The sequence below is a fragment of the Siniperca chuatsi genome, linkage group LG7 (assembly GCF_020085105.1).
Source record: "Siniperca chuatsi isolate FFG_IHB_CAS linkage group LG7, ASM2008510v1, whole genome shotgun sequence".
Classification (NCBI taxonomy): Eukaryota; Metazoa; Chordata; class Actinopteri; order Centrarchiformes; family Sinipercidae; genus Siniperca; species Siniperca chuatsi.
The window spans coordinates 3,281,952-3,305,396 of NC_058048.1; the positions used below are offsets into that span (position 1 = coordinate 3,281,952).

The 23,445-nt window shown below is 42.1% G+C and overlaps 1 protein-coding gene across 2 annotated transcripts in view; it reads left to right on the forward strand.

Annotated features, from left to right (window-relative positions):
* The window catches only part of bcas3 (BCAS3 microtubule associated cell migration factor), a 380,835-nt gene that overhangs the window by 247,634 nt on the left and 109,756 nt on the right, over positions 1-23,445 (forward strand). The window lies entirely within an intron of this gene.

The following is a 23,445-nucleotide window of genomic DNA, read 5'->3' on the forward strand; positions in this document are numbered from 1 at the left end:
CAGAAAATGTGCAGCCTTCATGTGGTAGAAGAGCCTCGGGCAGCCCGCTTCATCCCCGGGCACTCGGCTCTCTGACAGCTTTTAAACACACTCTTTCTCCACCCTCACACCCCCCCTTTCTCACATTGCTTTTAATGATCTGTACTCTGCTGTGCAAAGCGCATTTGAGTCAAAAACTGAAATACCAAAACACTCACAGGTCGAGCCAGAGAGAGGTTCTCCTGAAATGACTTTTTAGTCTTTGTTGTTATTACTGTATTAGATTTTTTTATTGTAGTTTTACTTTTTTGTTTTTTTAAAATACTTTTTGGTGTTACTTACTTTGTAGCCTACATTGTCACATGTTTACCGCATGCATCCAAATGTATTGTTCCTCCTCGTGGTTTTTTCTTCCCTTTTTAAGTGTAATAGTTGTGTTGTGTTTATCTATATTGAGGTATTGTTGTTTGGATATTTACAATAACTTGTGCTCCAGCTGTCTATATTGTTGGTTTTGTTTTCTTCGGGTTAGGGTTACATGTGATAATGGAGGGGAAACAAGTTTAGGTAGAATTTGAATGAATGTCATTAGATCCGAATTATCCCCCTTTGGAAGCTTTTCGCTTCTCCTTTAATAACCTATGCTGCAAAGTGTTGAGGATGATGGTGTTGAGAATTTAAAAGAAAGAATATTCAAAGACTTGAGCTGGAGAAATGTTACAGTAGCAGAGAAATGACAGGGTCCAGGCAGCCTTTGTTGCTCTTGATTCGTTTCATTCGGTTTCTTAATAAAAGACTAGAGGTAGTTCAGGCCAGAAATAGGGTGCACTCTACCCAGCCCTGAGCATTGGCACTATTTACTTTGAGCATGACATTAACACCCAGCATACGTATGTTAAGAGCCCTCTCAGAAAGTACAGTGTGCGGTCGAAGCAAGGGATTTGTTCAAATTAGGCTCTTAAAGATCATGTAACATAAGTGGAAACAAATGTGGATGCCTCTGCCATGTTATTCTTCCGATGCTCCGCCAAAGCCCTGGGCTTCGAGACAGCTCATGTCTCAACTACAGAGTAAAACTAAAGGCAGAAAAGACAGAGCTCAAGCTTTTTTTCAAGCTCAAGCTCTGTGTTACACTCCAAGCTCGTTTTATGAGACACCTAGGAGTGTTTAGAGAAGTCTGGCTCTCAGGCCTCCATGCCTCTGAGAGTGTGTAGGACGGCCAAGTTATGCCTAATGCGCAATGTCCATTGAGTCGTCTGTTATACATGGTAATGAATGGTGGTCATAGAAACAGTGTCCTGTATCAAAGAGCTGAACTAACATGCCTTTCTCACGGAGCCGGAGAAGTGGCCCTTTGTCACGGCGGACGCCTGCTATCGACTCCCAGAATCTCGCAAAATATGCCCCATTGTTGGTGAAGGCCAACTCCGTTTACAACTCTGAACCGACAGCATTCCTGAAGTCAGCAACACCAACCCCTCCTCCTATAACCAAGAGTGACGGCAATGGATTACATTTACTTTTAGCCCTTGTCATGGAGTATTTTTTATGTGTAACTGTACTTATTTGAGAATTGATTTTGGGGTTGGGGGTTGGTTTAATTTAAAAAAAAAATATTATTCCACTTGAGTGTTCTTTGACTTGAGTGTTGTACTCTACATGACTTGTATCTATTGTATGGTATCTATTTCAAGGCACCCCAAAAGCATTTCAAAAGAGAGTGGACATTTAATTTCTGGTGATTTAGGACTTAGGTGAACAAAGTGAGAGAAAAACCAGTAAATATCATCAGATTTCCCGCAGATTTCATCATGACTGTGGCCTGTTTTTACATTTCTAAAAAAACAGTTTGAGTATCTTGGTGAAGGTAAGAAATATTGCCAGAACAGAAACCACCTCTAACACGACCCTGAATTGTTGTGTTGATTCTTGCATTATTTTGGTTGTGCATTTTGTCATGTAAAGGGCTTTATTATTATCATTATTTTTATTATTATTATTATTATTATTATTATTGTTAAAGGACCTAGTTTAGAGTCATGGTGTTCTTGAAATGTATCAAAGTGATTACATTTAACAGCCATAGACTGGTAAAACGAAGATTTGTCATGTTTTCTGAAGGCATCTGTTTCGATGCTTGGAGTCTGATTTTACTTTATGCTGTCAGCTCAGTCAGTTGCTGGAAGTGTAGCAAAGAGGATGGAGCTTAGGTATGACAAGCAAGCAGCAATCACCAACAGTTTTCAAAATGGCCACCATGACTTACAGTAGAATTGGTGAAATTACATAGTGAGATCCAAATTACTTGTGAAAAAAGAGAATTTATATTTCATGAGAAGATTTTTCTGAATTGTCAGTAGAATGTAGTAGAATTGCTACAACTTATGCAAGTGTCGGACAGGTTGGTATTTTGGTTCTGTCTCCTCCAGTAAAGTTATCGTGTCCTGAACCCTAACAGAAAGATATCCTTTTGGAGAAGACTCTCTTTGGTAGTACCATCCAGCACAAAAAAACGAGGGGTGGGAGGGGGTTAGAGATTTCATTCCTCCTCCCAGTCTGGAACATGCAGTGCTCAAGAAGAGACTTAGCTCATCTCTGTCTGCAGCTAAGCACAGAAAACCCTTAGAGAGAGCTGAGGGCTTCTTTCTCTGTAAAAATGGTGGCAGTGAAAATAGTGCTTGGGGAAAACAGGCAGTTGAGTCAATTTTAAAAGCCCCACTACCGCCACCCCATCCACCATCCACTCCCCTTTCACGGTGTTGGTAGTGTTGGAATGTTTTTCATCAGAAGGGGTATTTACTCGGCTCCAGCCCTTGCATGAGTGTGTGTCTGCAAGTGAAAGAGAGAGAAGTAAAGCTCAGGAAAGCATTTATTTATAGGTATCTGAAAGCTGCGGGGCCCTGAAACTCTGGGATGTATTATGACGTGCCTTTGGAGAAACAAAAACAAGACCCCTTACAGTCAGATCCAGCTATTTTTATCACTTAGGTTAGCTCCCAATTGTACTCTATAAAAGCTGCATTCTCACCCCATCCCCTTCACTTACATTACCTTGTTGGTCCAAACACTTTGTTTTTTTGTGTGCTCAAAACCCATGCAGCATATTTGCCAGGAATCTCTGCCCTGCATGACAACTGTTAAGACAATATGAGGTTTTGGAGTGAACAACCCCTGCTTTCAGTGCTGCTTGCTGTCCTGTCGTCAGAAACGTACAGTACTGGTTTAGTGACCATGCTTTAGTGTAGAAGCCGGTAGTTCCTTGGTCTATGTCTGTCATAGAATATTGTCTGAATCGGATCACTACCCCTGTTACTAACAACTCCAATGATGAAGTCAGCACCTCTCAACATCTCGCCCCTTAATGGAGTCTTCAGTGCCTTTGTCCTTAACCATCCATTCCCATTAATTATTCAGAGGGAGAAAGGAAAACCATTTGAGTGGGTAACACTGATCCAGTGTACTCAACCAATCTATGCAGTGTAAGTAATAAAATACCACGCACTCAGACGACACAATAAAAGAGATGGAGACAGAGGAGACGCTTGTTAAAAATGTAAGTAGACGGAAGCTATCCGAAGACGACAAAGGGAGGAGGAGGCGGCGGCTCGGGAGTCAAAAGACACAGCAACGACATCTTAGTGTCTGGGTTAATCAGCGAAACAGGCCGATAGCAGCTGGTGTTTCACTGTATCCTCCTGGTCCACGGAGGGCGCCTGTCTAAGCAGAGGCTAAGTCAATGTGATGCGCCCTCAGTGCAGTTGAGTGACGCTAATTGGGATTAGCGCCCATTGCGCTAAACTGACACAAGACATTCCAGGGCCAGCCCTTCCAGACTCCACTCTCCGCACTGTCAAAACTTTGCCGTATGTTTTCTTCTAACCCCCAGGGCTCTGGAAAGATGCAGGGCACAGAAAATAAAATCCAAAGAAAAGTACAACCAAGAAAGAAAAGAGTGAGAGAGTATTTTTTTTTTTAGAAACAAAAAGTTGAGGACATAAAGAACCGGCTACTGTGTCAGGGTACCAGCGCCTATACTGGAAAAGGTCACAATACACTTCTGAACTTTCACTCTGAATAAAGCTAGCTTTCCCTACCTGAAATGAGGCAAAGGAGGGGTTGGAAATCCAGAGGTCATCCTGAGAGGAATCTACTCCAATTTTGCCACCAGACTCAGTTAGATCTTCATTGACAAGAGGCTTTTGCACTCCGAGTTTGATAAACCCACTCAGTCGGCCGGTGTGAAGAGAAGAGGTTGGAGAGATGATGATTTTTTTTTCCTTTGGATTTTGGAGGGGGGCCTTTTCTGAGGAATTAGATCCATGAACTGGGAGTGCTTTATTGAATATTTTATCGACTGTCTGCTTGCCCCGTGCTGACCTGCCTGACATGCTAAGTTCCTGGCTCGCTGGAGACGCCACGTCGCTTCGCATCAGCCCAGCCACCCGTAAGGCTCCCCTGCATTTCCTGTGAATAAACTCGCACACAGTGGGGGAGGAAGAGAGGCCAGGGCACAGGGGCACTGGGGCTGAGATGAGGAGAAAACACACACACACACACACACACACACACACACATTCATTCTCTGAAGAACAACACACACAACCTTGGCTACAGTATGAGCTCCCTTGGTCAGAGCCTGATGAATCCTCTGAAAGCACCCAGTGAATTGAAACGACCTGAAACCTCTATTTTAATTATAGCTTGACTGTCCATAAAGTTTGCTGCACCAATGCCGGTCATAGCTTGCAGTGGCTCTCTGTAATTAAATATGAACATGATGAATAATCCAAGTCCTCATACCTAAACAACAAATTAGATATTTTGTCAGTGGCTTCCAAAATGACCCATACAAGCATTTTCTGATCTAGGGTTTCAATTGGCAGGACTACATACCCAACATGTCTTCATACCTAAATGACAAACTAGGGTTGTCAGTGCCTTTTTAAAACCACCCAATATATAAAAGCTATTCATATGAGCATGAACCTCTTTGGTTAAGGTTTGGTTACATTTAGGCAACTAAAACTACTTTATTAAGGTTAGAGAAAGATTGTAGTCAAGGTCCAAAACTTTGCACTCCCAACCATCTACCTAAACTCCTCCATAAAAGCTTTTGTAGCAGTATCATGTGTTCACGCTACTATCACTCACACCTTTGCTTTTGAGAAAGGACTGTCATTATTTGCATGGCTGCAAGAGGTCGCTCATAAAGAAAATTGAAGGAATTTATAAGGAAATTATAAGGAATCATAAGCTTGTTATACCCACATTTGACAGCATGGCAACTATATAATTACAGAATAATATGGTAATCCGCATAAAAGCATGATGTTGTATGGGATTTGATATGCTTGTCAAGTGATTACATTGTAATCAAGGTTTGTCTCTATGGGCTTACACTGTGGTAATGAAGCATACCAGTGCACTTTAAATAAAAGGTTACTGATCAGGAGTGCCATCTTTTTCACGAGATATGAGTAACATTTGCACAACAATAACAGGTTGAGAGTGACACAGTCTAGTGTGCTTAGGGAGTTATGCTCTGAGGATGTGAGTACACTCTCTCACCCTTCAACGCGCCCCCATCCCCATCCTTCTGTCTCTGGCTCATTACTGGCAGTGGGGCTTCCTAATGTGTTAAAATTCAGTGAGATGGAAACGTCAGCCAACGGAATTTGGTCCCCCAACGGTCTTTACTTATTCATGCAAGCGCTGGCCTCTCTCCAGGACAGTGTAGCGCTGACCCAAGAGGACAGCAGGGCCTAGAAAAAATGACCCTGTATCAGGGTCACTCAGCATTTTAGGCCAATGAGTCGACAAACGGCAGCGTCAGTGGAGCACTGTGCTTCTTCTGTTGATGATGAAAATGTGCCACTCTCCAGTCCCGTGTTGCATTTTCCTCCCTGCCCACCCTTCGTTTTGTTTACTCTTTAGCATGTATTGATGTCCTAATTACTACACCACTTAATGGGGAGACAAGCATGCAACAAAGGTCTGGACTCGCCCCCAACTGGACTCGAAGCAGTGACATTGCAGTTCATGGTCATCGTCTTAACCCCTAAGCTACAGGGGCACTCCAAATTGTAAAGTCTTAAGGCAAGACTAACTTAGTAACTAACTACTGCTAAACAGTGACGACTGTGGCAACTACATCGTAATGGAATGTCAAATTTCTCTAGATTCTCTTAAGTCAGTTGCTTTAAAGACATCATCATTACTTGACCCGACCGAGAGTTTGCCAACTTCAGCTAACATTAGCCACCAGACCAAGGAAGACTGTAGAAGCAAAACATCTGAGTGTATTGAATTAAGCAAGGGTGTGTTCTATTCTATTTCTTAGGAATTTATCTTTTCATTTGTAGGAACAAATCCTCTTTCAAAGTTATATAGTCTTGCTTTAAAATGGGTCATATCTTGTAATGTTTTGCATTAAAATGTCCACATTTATATACTGGATGCTAGCAGAAAATATCAGCTGTCAGCTGCTTCTGTCCACAAATTGTCTCTGTGTTGGCCTACAAAATTGCTCACTGGTCAAACCTAGCTCTGACACCTCCCCTCTATTTACTATTTAATCAGTGTCCTCTCTTAATCCTCACATCTGTTCAGCTTTCTACCTCACACTCTTCAAGCCATCCCTCTCCTCTGTCAACACTCCCAGTCTTTCCTCCCATGTTGTCCCTCCCTGTCTTCTCAATCCTCCCTCCCTCCTCTTTGCTCTCCCACCCTGCACATCACACAGCCGTCAGACAACATTTGGAGAAACCCTCCAAACTTGTTTGTTTGCCTTGCTGTCATCCTCATTTGCTAAAAACCCCAACCGCCAAGCCCTGACGAGATGTTTTACAGTTGGCCCTTCAAAGGAAAGTAGAGATTCAAGATGGAGTTGGCTGTCAGCTTTTTCCCGCTTATTTGCTACCACAGAGAATGTGATTTACCAACCAGGGTATGTTCCTACACTTGGCAACGTGATGGTTTTGACAGTGTTGTGGCGGCTGAGTTGTCTGAGCTTGGTTGTGGTGAAGTGGGAAAAGCTCGGCTACCATAAATCAGAGTGATGTGACCTGACTCAACTTCACACATCACTATGGAATAGGTTTAGAGCAATACAGCAGTTTTAAGAGGCCTACTGGATATTTGTGGACTGAAGTGACCAGTAGCTGATATTTTAATTTCAGTTTTATTGCCCAAACATGTGCCTAGTTGTATTTTCCTCAGAAATATATATTTTTCCATAATAAACATAGTGTAAACCAGCATTTAGGCCAATTAAAGGACACTAAAACTCCAAATCTAGACAAATAAAATTTAAGTTAGTAATTCCTAATCAAGGCAGAGTCAGATTTAGTTAAAAATTTTTGTAGACTGTTGGTTCATTTGTTGAATTTGTCAGAATCTTGCTCCACACTGCAATGGTACAGACTTGTGAAATGATCTTAACTATAATAAGAAACTTTCACTAGCTACGCTCAAGAACCTCCATCATATAAATAGTGGATGAGACTTCCTGGCACTGACTGACACTGACTCACTGGAACCCTGCTTTAAACCAGCAACAATGAAATGGGGCTCGAAGATATTTTCATGTGGGCATAAATAATTGAATTCCCTACTTAACCTCAGCTCGTTTTCTTTGTATTATCACTATTCAGCATGTACATATAGTATGTGTGGTGTGTGATTAATGTACCTCATTGGTTATTTAAGTTATTGTATTTTTTATGCAGTTTCATCTCTATTCTAGAGTAAAGAGCAGCAGTGTCAAGAAAGTAGATCCAAAGGAGAGAAACAAGGGGAATGTAACATTGGCAGAAAGGTGTATTAGATATAAGAAGACTGTGCCTCTGCTAGTGTTAAGCATTTACACATTTGGATCACTATGTGATTATACCATAGGGAGAAAATCTTTGATTAATGAGTGTAACCAGTATGTAGAGATATACTGAAAAAGCTTACTTACAAAGAAGTTACACAAAGGCAGAAATGTTCATTGACGAGCAGAAATCATTTCGTCTTTCAGTCCAGAGCACCACAGAACACCTTATTTATCATTGTAATTATTTTTTAATGATGTATATTATTATTTTTTACAAAAATGTATAAATAAATGTGGAATTATTCCCAGAAACACACTGATTCTAAATCACATAGTTCCATAAATTCACACAGGGACCTTCCCAGAAGAAGTCTTTCATTCCATTGCCGCAGGTAATTTTGGTACAGGACCCCAGAAGATGTTCATTGAAAAGATTCACTTTCCCAGCCTAGATCTTTGCAGTCAGTCTAGGATCTGATCACTGACATGATGCAGACAAGACTGCCTCTTCAAACCTGATGCTTTTTTCGAAAGGTGTTTTAATGTAGCAGTGGCTTTTGTAGTCTCTTTTGTGTAAGTGTGACGTGGCTTATATCAGTTTCCCAATTTCTTCCTGAGGATCATTAAACTTTCATCTATCATGCTAAGACTGCCACTCTCTCTATTGCCTATCACTGTCCATCCACACCCTTGGCCCTGTCATGCTCCATAATGAACCCCTCTCACCATTACCCGCCTCCACAACACTGTTGCGACTCCCAGTCCTTCCAGTGCCCCCAGTACACAGACCAGTCACCAGCAGCAGCACCAGTAGGGTTTGAGCTGTCAGTAGACACTATCAGCATTAGAAGGACAATGCTGCACAGTGAGAGATGCCATCAATGTTTACTTTCTTTATCTCTGACACCTTTTCTACTCTTGTGTGTCCAAAAGAGACGTACAGTAAAATAATCATGAATGTCATTCAGTTAGATTTAAGAATACAGCATATTAAGTTTACAATAGGATTTACCACATTTATTTGTATTTTTATTTAGAACTGAAACAGTTTAATCGATTAGTCAAAACATTTATTGACAACCATTATGATAATAAATTAATCGTTTCAGTAACTAAGCAAAATTGTGCAACACTCCCTGGTTCCAGATTCTCAGTCTTTGAATCTGTAAATTTAATACTTTTGGGTTTTGCTTGTTTTGTTGGTGTTATCAGCAGGACGGCATCAGTTGTCTGTGCCTTCAGAATCCATTACAAAACACTGTTGAAAAAGAAATCAATTATATTACGCGACAACGCTATGGTTAAGGTTTGGTTAGGTTTAGAGAAAGGTTTGGCTTAAAATAAGTACTCCGTTAAGGCTGGGGGACCTTCGTCGTCATGGTTACAATAATAACCACGGGGTTAAGGTTAGGGAACGATCATATCAGCCACAAGAGGGCTTTCTTCACTTGAACGTATACATGTGTTGTTTGGGGGCACTTGCTGAAACGACTGATTGCGTCATTTGCGTTCCTACGTGGTCAGATGACAAAAGCGAATTCTTTTGGAGCATACCGCCGCCTTAAACGTCTGGATATCTTCTCCTCTGCTTCTTTGATTTTGACTGTCATCGGTCTTGCAAGTCCGCCAACTTTATGGAAGTGTCATGCTTTATTGCTGGAGTACCCCTTTAACTGATCAATCTAAAAACAATTGAGTTTCAGCCCAATTGTATTCTTAATTTTGATGAATTTTGTCCAAGCAAACAGCTTTTGTTTTCATTCTAAAACAAACAAAAAAAAATCTTAACTCCACTTACTGCCTCATTCTGGAGCTTTTGATCATTGTTTTTTGTAAACTACTGTTTCTGAAGTCAAGAATGTGCTTTCTCGCTTCCTGTTTTGTTTGATGGTTTTTCCACTTGTGCCATCATGGAGAATCAAATGCTGAACAAAAACTGAACAAAAGAAAAACGCCACTCTTCATCATCAATCTCCCTGTGATTCTAGTTTTCAGCTCCTCCTTTCTGGTTAAATGTGCAGTAATCAAGTAAATAATAATAAATAATCAGTCAAATTGAATTGAATTAAATCAAATGTTGTAATGTTTAGTTAAATAAAAACCTGCATGTGGGACATGGCATATGATCGCCAGATCCCTGGTGCTGGACCACCTCTGCCATTAATGAATGGCAGAAAATTATATTTTGGTCAAATATGTGTGCTGCTTAATGTAATGAACATCTCAAGTTGCTCAGTTCCCTGATACACCCTGGACAAACTAGTATGATCCGAGTACAGCTGCAGTCTGGGTTTCTCTTGGTAAATCTGTATTAGTTTCCCTTTTTGCTAATTGCACTGCAGCACTTCCTTCTTCACTATATGATCTTAACCTCCTGTCCTTCCCATGACCACAACACATTCCCATACACTCACTCCGTGGGACAAGTTTGGACAAACACCATTCACCACTCAAGAGGTGTCCCCTCCAAGCCGCCACCGAACCACTACCATCCCAGCGTGTCAGAAAGCCATTAAAAGCCGGTCTCTTAAAACGGTTTCTCAGCTTGCCCATGTTGCTTTTTCTCTCAGGCCGTATTTAATAAATAAAGCTGCCGGCACTCTCTCTCCGTCTGGGCGAGAGAGTTTCTGCAAAGCTTGGGGGGAAGTGAGAGAGAGTCACTATTATATCTTGCTAAAACGCTCCAAATGTAATTCAGCCGCAGGTCAGAACTTTAGAAGTGCAACCCCCGTGTGTGTTCCTGGGTGTATAAGGTGGCACTGTATGTGTGCGAGTGTGTAAAAGGGGTCGGTTTTTAAAGGGTTTCTAAAAGGCTTGGAGGAGTGAAGGTCAGGTGATGGAGAGAGCGTTAACAGCAAACCTCTCTCCTCTGTTGCTAGATCTCTCCATCCTGCTCTTCCCCTCTGCTGCTCATGAAAGTTTGATGTTCGAATTAGGTTGTTGACTCATCTCGCACCTCTGTGCTCATAGTATTGACAGGCTGCCAGTGGACTGCTGGGCGGGCCGAGGTAGCCACTGAGTGTGTCCTCCCTCCCTCACTGTCTCACTTCCTCTCTTTTTTTCACTTTCCTTTTGCTTCAGCATCAGCCAACAGCATCAGAAGTGTTTTAACAGAGCTTTAATGGCCTCGGCCCTAAACCTCACCTCCAGCACACACTCACTCAAACACACACACACACACACACACGCACGCATGCTGTGGGTTGGAAATAGCTTGCTGGTAGTGGAAAAAAAAGTGTTGAACAGAAAAAGGAGAGAGAGCTCGTTGTGCTGATGGAGGGTGACATGCCCTCCTTTTCTCACCCCTAGCTCCCATCTTCCTTCCTTCTGGCCACTGGCTCGTATGAGCAGCCTCCCTGGTTTCTAGCCTTTTGCTTTCTTTCTGTTCCTCTTGCTCTTTACATTGTCCATCTTGTTTTCACACTAATGCAGTGCAGGATTCTCCGGGATCTTTGATTTGGCTTTTTTCCTTCTTCATCTGTCTTTTCCTATGACACTGTATAGTCTCCTCATGCAGTACCATAAAGTGCTTTTTCTTTGTGGATGTAGGTAGCATTGGGGGACTTTTAGCTAATAAGAACTTTGTGTAACAAACATAGACTTGAACGACCCATCAATGAAATATGGGGATTCATTATATGAGGTACTTAATTATCAGTTTGTTACAGTTTTTACAGTTTTGGTATTCTGCCTTCCTAACTGACCTGGCATCTCATCTCAGCACAGAATTAGCCGGTATGCTAATTGGCTGGCTAAAATTAGCAAAACAGCTTATAGCATGTTACCTACATAAACGCATTGCTAGTCAACAGTGTAGTTTATTATTCCATCTTAAAGCGACTATAATTGATATTTTTATAATAACAATGTCTCAAATGACAATGTGACCCTGTGAAAGGGGCCCTCGTAATGAAGAACCTACAGAGAATGATCACCCGAATCTGCAGCTCCCATGCAGCTTTATGGAGCTGAAGGAATAATAATGTTGCTGCTAGATGAGTCAATAAGCCATTGTTGGCGATCAAGTTAACTTAAGAGGTCATGATATGTCAGTGTTGTGTTCACAGCTTGTTTGTCCCCAAGTGGCCAAAAAATCAGTTATTGCAGCGTTAAACGTGATTTTGAAAGAACACCCTGTATGGCTGTACTCATCAGACTACACAGCCCCGTATCCACAGAGATTATGTGCAAATTTTGCAGTGCATCTACATCCAATGCCCAAGTCCACTTCCAATGTAGGAAATAATGAGTCCTTTATGAAGCAATGTGAAATGTAAGGCTATGGAGGTTGAGGTGGTGGTGGTGTAGCTCTCCAGACTCATGACACAGACCAGAGTTCACATCCTGTCCCACAGTGCGTTAAAATGCCCTTCAGTACCCTGGTTACAGTCAGCTTTCTGCTGAAGCCTGAGTATTTTAACATCATGTAAACAAAACCCAAAGTTTCTAATCTTGGTAGGGGATTAGAGAAACCTGATTGCCCAACCTAGATTTCTCCTGGAGGACACTTTCTCTTCTTGGCCAGGTATACGTGTAACTGGGTTTCTAATCGGCTTTTTTCATGTTAGCCTGATCATTTATTGTAGCAATTTATCCTTGTATTCAAATTTGTGTAATTCAAAGTCCATATTAAACTGAAACTGATGCTAAGTAGTCTAAATAAGTCAGTTCCACAACTATAGATTGACACATTCATGTTTCAGGAAAAATTGTGCGCTCTCACTACACACATATACTTAAAATAAGTAAACCGTGGTTTAAAAATATGGTCCAAATCTGCATATATACACAGATTCAACGTCAGCTTTTCTTAACGACGATCTCTCCCTAACCTGAACAATACTTAACCATACCATAGTTGCAATTTACATTAATTACAGTAATAAATTACCTAAAAAACAGTGGCATTGAACATTCCAAAACCTTGTAAGTGAAGATAAATCGGGGTTTTGCGTCGTCCAGTATCAACGTTCTGTCTGGCGATACGGTTGGACTACATCACTATACCAGCACTATCAAACCACATCCTTCTTCTGTAACTTTACACTTTCTAAGTAGACTTAGCAAATTTGTATGTAGAATCATCGGTTGTTTCACTGACCAGCAAGTTGCAGAATTATATATGGAGCCTGTCATGGTCTTTTAAACCAGAATGCGGCGTATTCCCAGGAGTTTCCTCCACCTCTGATCCGCTGGATATGATACAGTATGGTTGATATGATAATTATTCATTGAGTATACATACATGTTGTAGTATTGCTGTATGTGTTATCAACTGGAAGTTTTTGGCTCAGCGGATTTTCCACTCTGACATGAGCAGCATTCCAGCAGAAACTGCAGAAGGTCTTTTGTTTTTGAATGTTTTGCCATGAAAATAGTCACATTTAATGTAGCTGCAATTTGTCATCTTTTGATGAGGTCGCATCCTGACTCATTCTTTCCTTTTCTCTCTGTTTTTCTCTCTGTCGTTTCCACACTCTCCTACCTCCCTGTCTTCTTTAAAATGCCCACCCCCAACCCCCATCCTTTGGTTCAGGGTTGGAGTGTGGTGTGTGTGTGTGTGTGTGTGTTGAAGGGTTTAGCTGTGATGAGTGCTGTGCTAGCTAGGCCCAGCCAGAGGCAACGCTCATTAGCAGAGTTTAGCCACACAGGCGCTGAATGGGACGGCTTGTTGACACACACAATGGGATCAACCCCCTCAGACTCACGCAATACACACACACAACTGAGTCATGGCTCCAGCTTGACGCATCATGCCCCCCTCTCTTACCCTCTTCAAACTGGGCTTGTGTGTATGTGTGTGTCAGAACAACCCACCCAGATAGCTCGCCTGATGTCCTGTTTCCCTCACCTTACACTGTCCACACACACACAGTCACATGACGCACACCCTGACCTAACATATACAAAGATTCTCAGACAAGTTCTACATTTATACACTTAATTATCTATCACACATTAGGCACACACATTTCTGGGAACCTTACAGGGATACACACAAACACACACACACACATTTTAGGAGAAAAATACATCTATTGTCTCTTAGTGGCAACAACCACAACTGTTCCTCACAGATTTTAGAATCTACAGGGAAGTTGTCTCCTCAGGGGTTATATCATCCTCAAGGCCACCCCTTATTCCAACCGCACACAAACAAGAACACACATACACACACACGTGCTTGGTAATGGAATAAGCAACCCTAATACACAGTAAACTGACCAGTTAGTGCTAATAGGTTCTTTCACTTTGGCCTCGTTTGGCTGTCACATGGCGGTAGGACAAGGCTCTGTCCTATGGCCCCATCCACCCTGCCGGATGGGACATATCAGCTCCAATTTGGCCCATCACCGCCTTTAAGAAAATTCATCAGGCCCTCGTTAGGAATGAAAGCAGTCTGTGTACCAGGAGCTGGGGCAGATGGGAGATTAGTTCAGGATCCCACGGACAGGGAATATAGAAGGAGGAGCGCTGTGTTTGTGTGAGCTGAGACAGAGAAAATGAGGACAAGTTTTTTGGGCTTCTGATTGTGTGTGTGTTCTTGTATTTTCAAGGTACTTTCACTTATGAAGATAAAGGTAACCTCAGAGAAATAATAATAAAGCACTGAAGGGAAGAAAATGCAGCTCATTCACAAGAAGAATAGGACGAGATATTCATATATATATTCATATTCTTAGCCAAGTGCTTCGACCTCCACAGCCCACAGGTTTACTGGTCCAGCCAGTCCAACTCTTCACACAGCTGATCTCTGTGTGACGGCCTACTACTGCTCTAAAATATCACATGATGCGATGTGTTGCATTGTGGGAAACATCTGCGTAGGGCTACAACGGTTATCGATTGATCTGCGTATTATTTTCTTGATTAATTGTTTGGTCTATATAACGGCCATCACAGTTTCCCATTTCGATTTAAGTCAGCACTGACGGTGTCTTGACATGCAGGGGCGCGTCTACAAACGCCACTGTCCTACGCGCTGATATGCAGATATGTCGGAGAAGAGCTTCATCTCTTGTAATGAATTAATTAAAAAAAATAGTGTCACACACTGCTCTTAGATTCAAGATAGTTACTGACTCTGTACATCAAACTAATGTCTCAGTTCCCACTGACCTTGTCAGTCATCTACAGGAAGTCACAAGAGGAATCATTTTCATGGACTTTTCTCATGAAGTAAATATCAACCCAATAAGGCACCAATAATGTCAATTCCCAGAGCAAGGACATTCACGTCTAAGCTCGTATTTCTGACAATGAAGCCAGTATTGTGAGAGTCTAAATTCTAAGAATGGTCATAATTCTGATTTAAGCGCCCGAATACTGTGTCACATTTTTAACTTTATTCTCAGAAGTCTGACTTTACTCTCCAAATTCTGACTTTGTCTTTCTCAGAATTTTGGGTTTAATCTTGGAAATATCACGTGGCCCTAATCCTCATCTTTGTGAAAGCAGCAAAAAATACAGTCTGCCAGTTAAAAGCTTGGTGCACAAGACCACTATGTAATCAGGGCCTCCGGTATCCCACAGTCGCCTTTTTCACTTTGACCACAGATGTTATTTTTGCTCTCTGTGTTTTGATCACAACTGTTTCTGATCTGATTTCACTAGGGTCAGTTACCTCTGTAACCTTTATGTGGAGTGTCAGTAAACAAATATAGAGCAAAGCTGCAGTAGGTTTACACACTCAGTCCATTTCAGGAAAGTTTCCCTTCATTATATGTATACTGTTGTCTTGAGCTTTGAGTAAGGGTGAGAGAATAGATGGAGTCAAATAGCATTTTTTCAAAGGGCATGGTATAGCCAGGCGTAATCACATCCACCGCTGCCTCACAGCAGGGGAGAATGGTGCTTTTAGACAGCAAGCGGCTGCCGCCTGACAACATCAGCATTCTGTATGCCGAATTGGCAGCAGGAAAGCAGCCGCCGCCACTCCCGGGTGTGCTGTCCACACAGAATAATCTCATAATTAATACAGAAAGTTTTGCTAACTAGTATCATAAATCTTGTTTATTGTCTCAGACCGGATAATCAGACTTTGAAGCTGATGTTGCTCCATGACCGTTTCTCTTCATTGATCTGTTCTCTGCCTGTGAAGAGGTGTGGAAACTCAGCTCCTGTATCGTTTCCCTTGCTGCAGTTTCTGTGGTCACCATGGTCACACGGCGAGCCACGGTGGCAAGTTGAAAAATTTGAACCATCACAAACTCCAAGAGCTGTGTGCGTTCATGAGACGCTAAATAAAGTGAGCCGACAAGATGTGCGTTTACACGCCCCAAAGCTTTTTATCAGAATTGAACATTTTCGACATGCGCAAGGGGGTTCCACCCGCTGCGAAGCGTCTAATCTGCCGGAAATATAGCAGAAGAAAAAGTTGTGCTGTTCTGTTTCTGTTTCAGTCCGTGCTGTATTCACATGGATTCAGGCAGACAGTGGACAGCATCGTTTTAGTGGACGAGACGGTGAAATTAGGTGATCAGCACAGAGCTGGGTAGAATACCAGGTAGGTAATATGGAAAGTGCGTTATGCTATAGTATCTTAGCAAGCTATCTGACTAGCTATTAACTTTGTGTAGTCGACATCACCATAGCAACATGTCGCCATGCGTGTTCCACTGCCATCCTGCCATGTCGTCGGATTGTTTCTTTTTCCCGTGACATCCAGAAAGTGTTGTCTACTGTCTGCCTGAATCCAAGTAAATGCAGCACGGTCTCCAACAAAAACGTCGTAATAGCCGCAGAACACTTGTTTTGCTACCGCCATGTTTCTGTCTCTCCTGGAACCTTGTTCAACAAATGTTCCCCCCACGTGAGGCACACGTGCGCCGAAAGAATATATTTATTCCAACCAGAGAGAAACGATGGGATTAAGCGTTTACTAGGCGCTAATATTTTCCTATTGAGCGGATTATCAAAGGTTTACACCACCCCTCTCAACATGATTGAAAATTCCTTCCGATCGGGCCAGAACGGGCCAGTGTCTTCCTTCTTGAGGTGGTCACATGAGGCATTTTTATTCTGATGAAATATTAGGGTCCATGTAAATACAGCTACGAACTCTCGCAGCCACACAGATGTGGAAAGTATAATTTTGGCTTCACTGATTGCTTTCCTGTTATTATAATATAATATATAATATAATTCATATTGGAGATGTATTTGCTGTGTTAAGTTACTGCTAAAGCAAACCGAACCTTTCCCGCTGCTGCTGCTTCACATTAAAAGCTTTCCACTGGCAAACTACTGGCAGAGTTTTATTGTGAAACAGCTATAGGAAGTGCAATTTATTTGTCACCAAGGCTAACAGAACTTTGTTAGCAGTGCTTTTGTTCTCCTACAGTCTGTGTGAACCTGTGAGACTGTCCTCCTAAGACAAGCAACGGCATGCAACGGTTATGGAAGGCAATGACAAATGATCATGACAATAATGGTGTCAGATCAGAAAATGCTATAATGGGTAGTATTTAAACGCAGTTGTTATTTAGTTTGGAGGACTTGTTGGAACCAACACATCATCAAGATAAACAACACCTTTTACCAGGCCTTTCAAGTGGTATGGAAAAATGGTCGTGATTGCTCATGTTGGGCCGCTCCACGGGTGGAGAACACAGACAGGCCTACTTGGGGAAAGTAAAGCCTTCACTAAGAGGCTTGATTGGAAAGCAAAGGCCAAACAGTGAAACGGCGCCAAATCTCCACTCCTCTTTGTGTTTGCTGAACACACTTTTGGATCGTGATCGTTATTCCTCATAACGATCCCGTACCTGCAGAAGGAAGAGTCAGGTTTTACCGCTTCTTCACGGAGAGAAAGACCGCCGCTGAGCCTCGCTCTCTCCCCACTGAACAGTTTCGCCGTTGAACCCGCCGACATGTCCGCCGCCCTCCTCGCATCCCCCCCATTGTCCCACACACACACACACACACACACACACACACACAGACAGACCTCATATGCTGACTGATTGTTGTATGCTTATTGTGTTTAGATCAGACGATAGTGGTTGTTGGCTGAAGTTATTGATTGTTAATCAGTGCTAAGGTTAAATAAACGCTACTGAGTCTTGAAGGCCAGTTGCCTGTGGTTACTGTGTGTACGTGTTGTAATAACAGCTGGTTGTGACGGTCAGTGCTCGGATTCACCCCCCCCCCTCCCCCACCTTTGAGACTGTTTTTCATGCTTGGTTTTTGGTCCCTGATCCCAGGGTGGTGCCCCATAATTATTCATCCATATGAATAATTTTGATAATATTAATAATTTTATTAATATTCATAAGTATCTTTGATATTTTTGCTAATAACCAAACCTGCCCTACCTGAATCCTAACACTCATGACTCGACGCGAATATCTCTTCCGATTTTTTAAAAATTCTAAAAGGTCCCAGAAAGTACAGCAGCAGAAATGTGTGTAGGTTTGTGCTTGTGTTTAGTGTACTTGAGTATATAGCCAGTGTTCCAGCACTGCATGGAATGTCGTTAGATGTGTGTAAACTGGGACTGTGTGGCCCAGTCTTATCTCTCTTATTGCCAAACACAAGCAGCCTGATTACTGAAGTGAGACAACCACCTTCTTCTCTCTCTCTCCCTCTCTCTCTCTCTCTCCCTCTCTCTCCCTTATCTCCGCTCTATCTATCACATTCCTCCCTTTGATCAATGCCAGGGGCATGTGTGGTCAGAGCCAGTGTGTTTGGATGTGTGTTTGCGAGTGTGCGACTGAGATTATGGACATGTTATCATGTGTACTCTGTGTTAGTGCAGCGAGCGTGTGTGTTTGTGTGTGTGCATACCAGATTGGCCATGCTTTGATCTCCCATGCAGTGTTGTCTTTGAACTGAAGAGCTGTGTATGACAGAGGCTGGTGTTAAAGCAGCGAGGGCCTTCAGCTGATAAGACAGGAGTCCCTGGAGCAACATGGAGCTCAGTAAAGTTACACAGCTCTACAGTGACAGTGATAGGCCTCCTAGGAAGCTGGGCTCTTACCTTATATCCAGACCAAACACAGTTTGACCGACCAAACTATTTAACTGAAGGGTGGGGGGTCATTTGGTTAAATTAAGAGGATCCTACATCCACATTTTGTCTCCCTTCTTGAAACTATTGTTTACCTAAACTTCCAGGTGATAAATAGAACTATATAGAAGAAAGAAAGAAGTAGTAGTCAGATTCTTCTTTCACATGATTAATTGTACTTGTATATAGTTAGGTACAAAACTACTAGTCAACTTTAGGGCTGTGTATCAACCCGCAAATACGTTTTTGGTACCGACCGCATATGTCTGTATCACAGAATTTCAAGTCATGTCATGTATTGAAGGTTGGCATCATCCTTGAACCAAGACAAGAGCTACATTTTCTCTACATGTATGACGTATCATAAGACTGAAGTTCCGCTCTTGGGTCACGTGATAACACCTGAACCATTTGTTGAATGAAGACCATGATATGTGGTTGAAAGCTAGTAAGCGACACCTTTGAGCTTTGATTATTTTATTACTTAGTTGGGGTTTTTTGTATTGGTACTCAGACATTGTGCTGTCAATAGTACCAAAAAATGTCAAACTATACCCAGCCCTGGCCAACTCAGGACATGGTGATAGCCCAAATTTTGCATTATTCTTAAATCTGTAAGGTCACGATACACAGGCAGACTTTTTGAGCAAATTTCACTTTTCCTGGCAGTGAGCAATGAATATGAGTGACAGGGCAATGAGTAAAGATGGCTTTGGGCAATAATAGCCAACATTACAGTTGCAGAAGTGAAATGGATCAAATAAAATATTCTAACACCATTTGGGCCCCTCTTTTATGAAAAGAGGAGATAATATCCACCAGCTACTACTATTTTTCTGACAGTTGTGTCACAGCTGTTACACGACCCAATTCCATCCACCGCTGTTCTGAAAATGCTTTGGGCTGAGATCATGTCACCTGACCAATTTCTCTGACAGGTTAGTGGTGGAAATTTGCCAGCAGAGCTCTCTCACCAAGCTTGGCTGGTTTTCAAAATGATGTCTTGTTTTCAGTGCTAAAATATTTCAAGCAAGTTTTGCTAGCAATTTTTTTTCCCATCCATATTTGTTAGCCTTTGCATTGTCTTCTAGAAAATTTGTGCAGTTCAGTTGAGGAAAATATGTCCATTTTACACAACTCAAAAAATACCATAGCAGGTGTGGTTGACTTTATGATCTATAGCTTTCTCTAAAAGATTGATGTATCATTGCTAAATACATATGTTTTAAAGTTTAAAAAACTCGATAAGGAACAACCCCTTCCCCCGATGGAAGGAGGTGTTGGGATTGCAAACCCCCCCCCCCCAAACATGCTTCTCATTTAGGGCATCAGGCATCTCGGCTGCAGTCCTGACCTTCCTCCTCAGAGTTTTACGAGGCAGCCATTAACTCCCTGCTGGCCCTCCATGGCCTGCTGGCCAGATTTACAACACCAATGAAGTCGGTGTGTCGAGTGTGTGTGTGTGGTAGGTAAAGCTAAGACTGTGTTGATTATCACGAGGGCCACCCTAACTAGCTCAGTGGGTGCTAGTGGGATAAGGTGTGTGTATGTTGTCTGGCCTTCGCTTACCCTGTGACTCTGATCCTCCATTAATCTGCAGCATTAGCACTAGTGAGCTAATGGATCCAGCCACAGCATTAGCTGTGGGGGAAAGAAGTTCAGGATTGTGGGGTGGAAGAATGCAGCATTATGATGAGTGGCTGCAAGGAAGTGTTTTGATGAATTGATAAGCTGTTGTGCAAGCTTCTCAAACAAGAAGCTGTTGATGTATGCCATCCTTCTGTCAGCAAAAGTGCTTTGATGTGTGAGTCCTGTTTTTACCGACAATGAATGTAAATTGAAATCTAGGGTTTGAAACCTGGCTATTGTGACCTGAGTCTTAAAATTCAGATCTCCAACCAACCAAGTCATCATACAATGTGAAGTCCCTTTCCTCTTGTCCCCAGTTTACAGACTCAAAGACTGCAAAAGAGACAGCATGCACGTCATTGTGAATTGAACCTCAATATGGCGCTAGCTAATGTGGCTCAAAGGCTCAAAAGGCGCCCAGTGGCGCTACATGGGGGGAGGAGTTGCAAAAGTTAGCATATTCCCTACTGCTTCAAGTCACCCATAGGTTTCTGAAGTGATTAGTTCAAGCTTGGATTTGGTTCTACCACTCACCATCCCATCAAAATCCATCTTTGGTCAACGGTAAGAGAAACTTGATAGAGCTGAAGTACGACCAGCAATTGGCAACCACCATAACTGAGGAGGATGATTACAGAAACACTACCAAGATACACATAGAAGAAGAAGAATAAGCTATCGAGAGTTCGTATATTAAGCTAGATTTTTTTTACTGGGAAAGAAAACAGCGATGGCTGACCTTTTTCCCTCAAAATGTGGAGTGGCATTCTGAGACTGAGGTGTCCATTTTGTGTCAGAAGCACTTGGGAGTTGGAGTCCCAGAATCCCAGAGTGCTACTTTATGTCTTCAGGCAGAGAGCTAACACCTAGGCACTTAGCTCTATAGCATCTCTCCCTCCTCCTTTCTCACCCTTTACCCAAGTGGTATCACACTAGATGAAGAGGTGGGATCACATTCTCAGAGGTGTTGCTGGACCTGTCCACAGCCTCTGAGTGTGTGTGTGTGTGTGTGTGTTCCACTGTGCACGTGTCCCTTGTTGTTTGTATTTACTTTAATACATGTACTGGCTTCATTTTCTCTTGTACTGTTATGGTAGTTTGTTCCTCTATCTAATATCTTTAAAGTAGTGATATTGTGCCAATTTCCAGGTTCATAATTTTATTTTGTACAAGAATAGGTTTACATGGTTTAATTTAAAAAAACGCCATATTTTTTGTCATACTGTACATTGCTGCAGCACCTCTTTTCACCCTTTGTCTTGAACGCTCCGTTTTAGCTACAGAGTGAGGCATTTCACTTCTATTCAATCTTTGTTGGGAGTTGCACTTGTACAGTATCTAGGTAAGGACTATTAGCCAATCAGAAGCAGAGTAGGGCGGGTCCTGACAAGCAAGGTAGTGTGATCCAAAACAAAGCCAGTTCAACCAGTAACTAGACATATCAAGCAATTAAAACAACTTTTAAATCACATGAAAAGACTCAGTATCTGCAATGCTAACATTGTTATCCCCAGTGAAATCAGCAGACAACACATGTAGCATGTAAACAAACATACACACATGCACATAATATCCTTTTGCTAGACAAATACAGCCCTGGTTGTGTAACTAGGGACCAAATACACTGTTGGTTATTACAACGGCCTCCACGTAATAAAGCACCTTAAACAGCCGTTGTAGATGTACTTTATTAATCTTTTGCTGAACTATTGTTGGCAGTCTTATGAAAGTAGAACAGCTCAGAGCCGGTAGAAAAACACAGGGGGTGTTATCAACTTAGCCAAACAGCAAGTTAGCCAAACATACAGTAAGTGGATTGCCGACATAACAGAACAGCTTGTAATCATAAATTCACGTCCACACTTGAAACACTGTTCTACATCTTATGATTGAAAAAACATTGTCATATTTCTAGACCATTTTAGGTAAAGGTGGGCCTAGAACCGATTAGCAAAACCATTTGAACACAGTGCTACCATATTAGCTGAGACCTACAGTGGTTTGGTGCCCTCACATCTCAGCCTGTAACGTAACATTATAAACATACATCCACATGCACACTTGGACACTGTTCAACACATTGGGATCAAAAACTCAATCACCATTTTTTATACAGTTTTATGTACTTGTGGGCAAAAAGCTGATGAGCAAAACCATTTGAACACAGTAACGTTGGCTACAATGTTAGCAGAGGCCTACATTTGACGGCGAGCGTAACATAGCAGCAGTTACTCATAAATCCACATCCACACAAGAAATACACAACCCATCGCCATATTTCAACACAATTTCATGTAAAAATGGGCCTACAGGGGATTAGCAAAACCAACGTTGAATGTTAGCAAACTAGCTTTAACACCTGGTACAACATTACAACTTCAGCTGGGTAAGCTACAACCTACAACTCCGCACATGAACACTCGTAAAGGTTGCCTTGTTTATTTTAAATAGAATCCACTACTAATAAAGTATACTTACAGATTGGCCAAACAGAGTTGGAACTACACCGTCAGGAGTAAGCGTTTAGAAAATCCTGAATTGAACTGTTGCCGGTCCACGAAGCAGTCCTCGGTAAAATGAAGTGAGCACAAAAAAAGGTTGTAGTCCTGAGGAATAGTGTTAAAAATAAATTTTAACCACTGACTCTTCAATCCATCGTCCTTTGGAAGAGAATACAAAGGAGATTTCCCCTCGCACTGATGATTACAGCGTCTCATAGACATGACGATACCACAAACTGAGCTCTTCCGGCCTCCTCTCTAAAGAGCTTGGTTTGAGGGCGTGCCACACTAGCCATGTGAGCCACCATCCTGATCCGATGCTCATCATCCTTGGCACAACAGAAACACTGAACACATTAAAGGTGCCTCAAAAACAATTTCTTGCCGATGGCCTTCTAACAGCAAAGAAAGTTCTGCCCCAGCATTGGAAAACACCTGAAACCCCTTAAGGTACAGCACTGGCTAAATGATTTGTCTGCTACTCTCCACCTTGAAAGAATCAGGTTTGC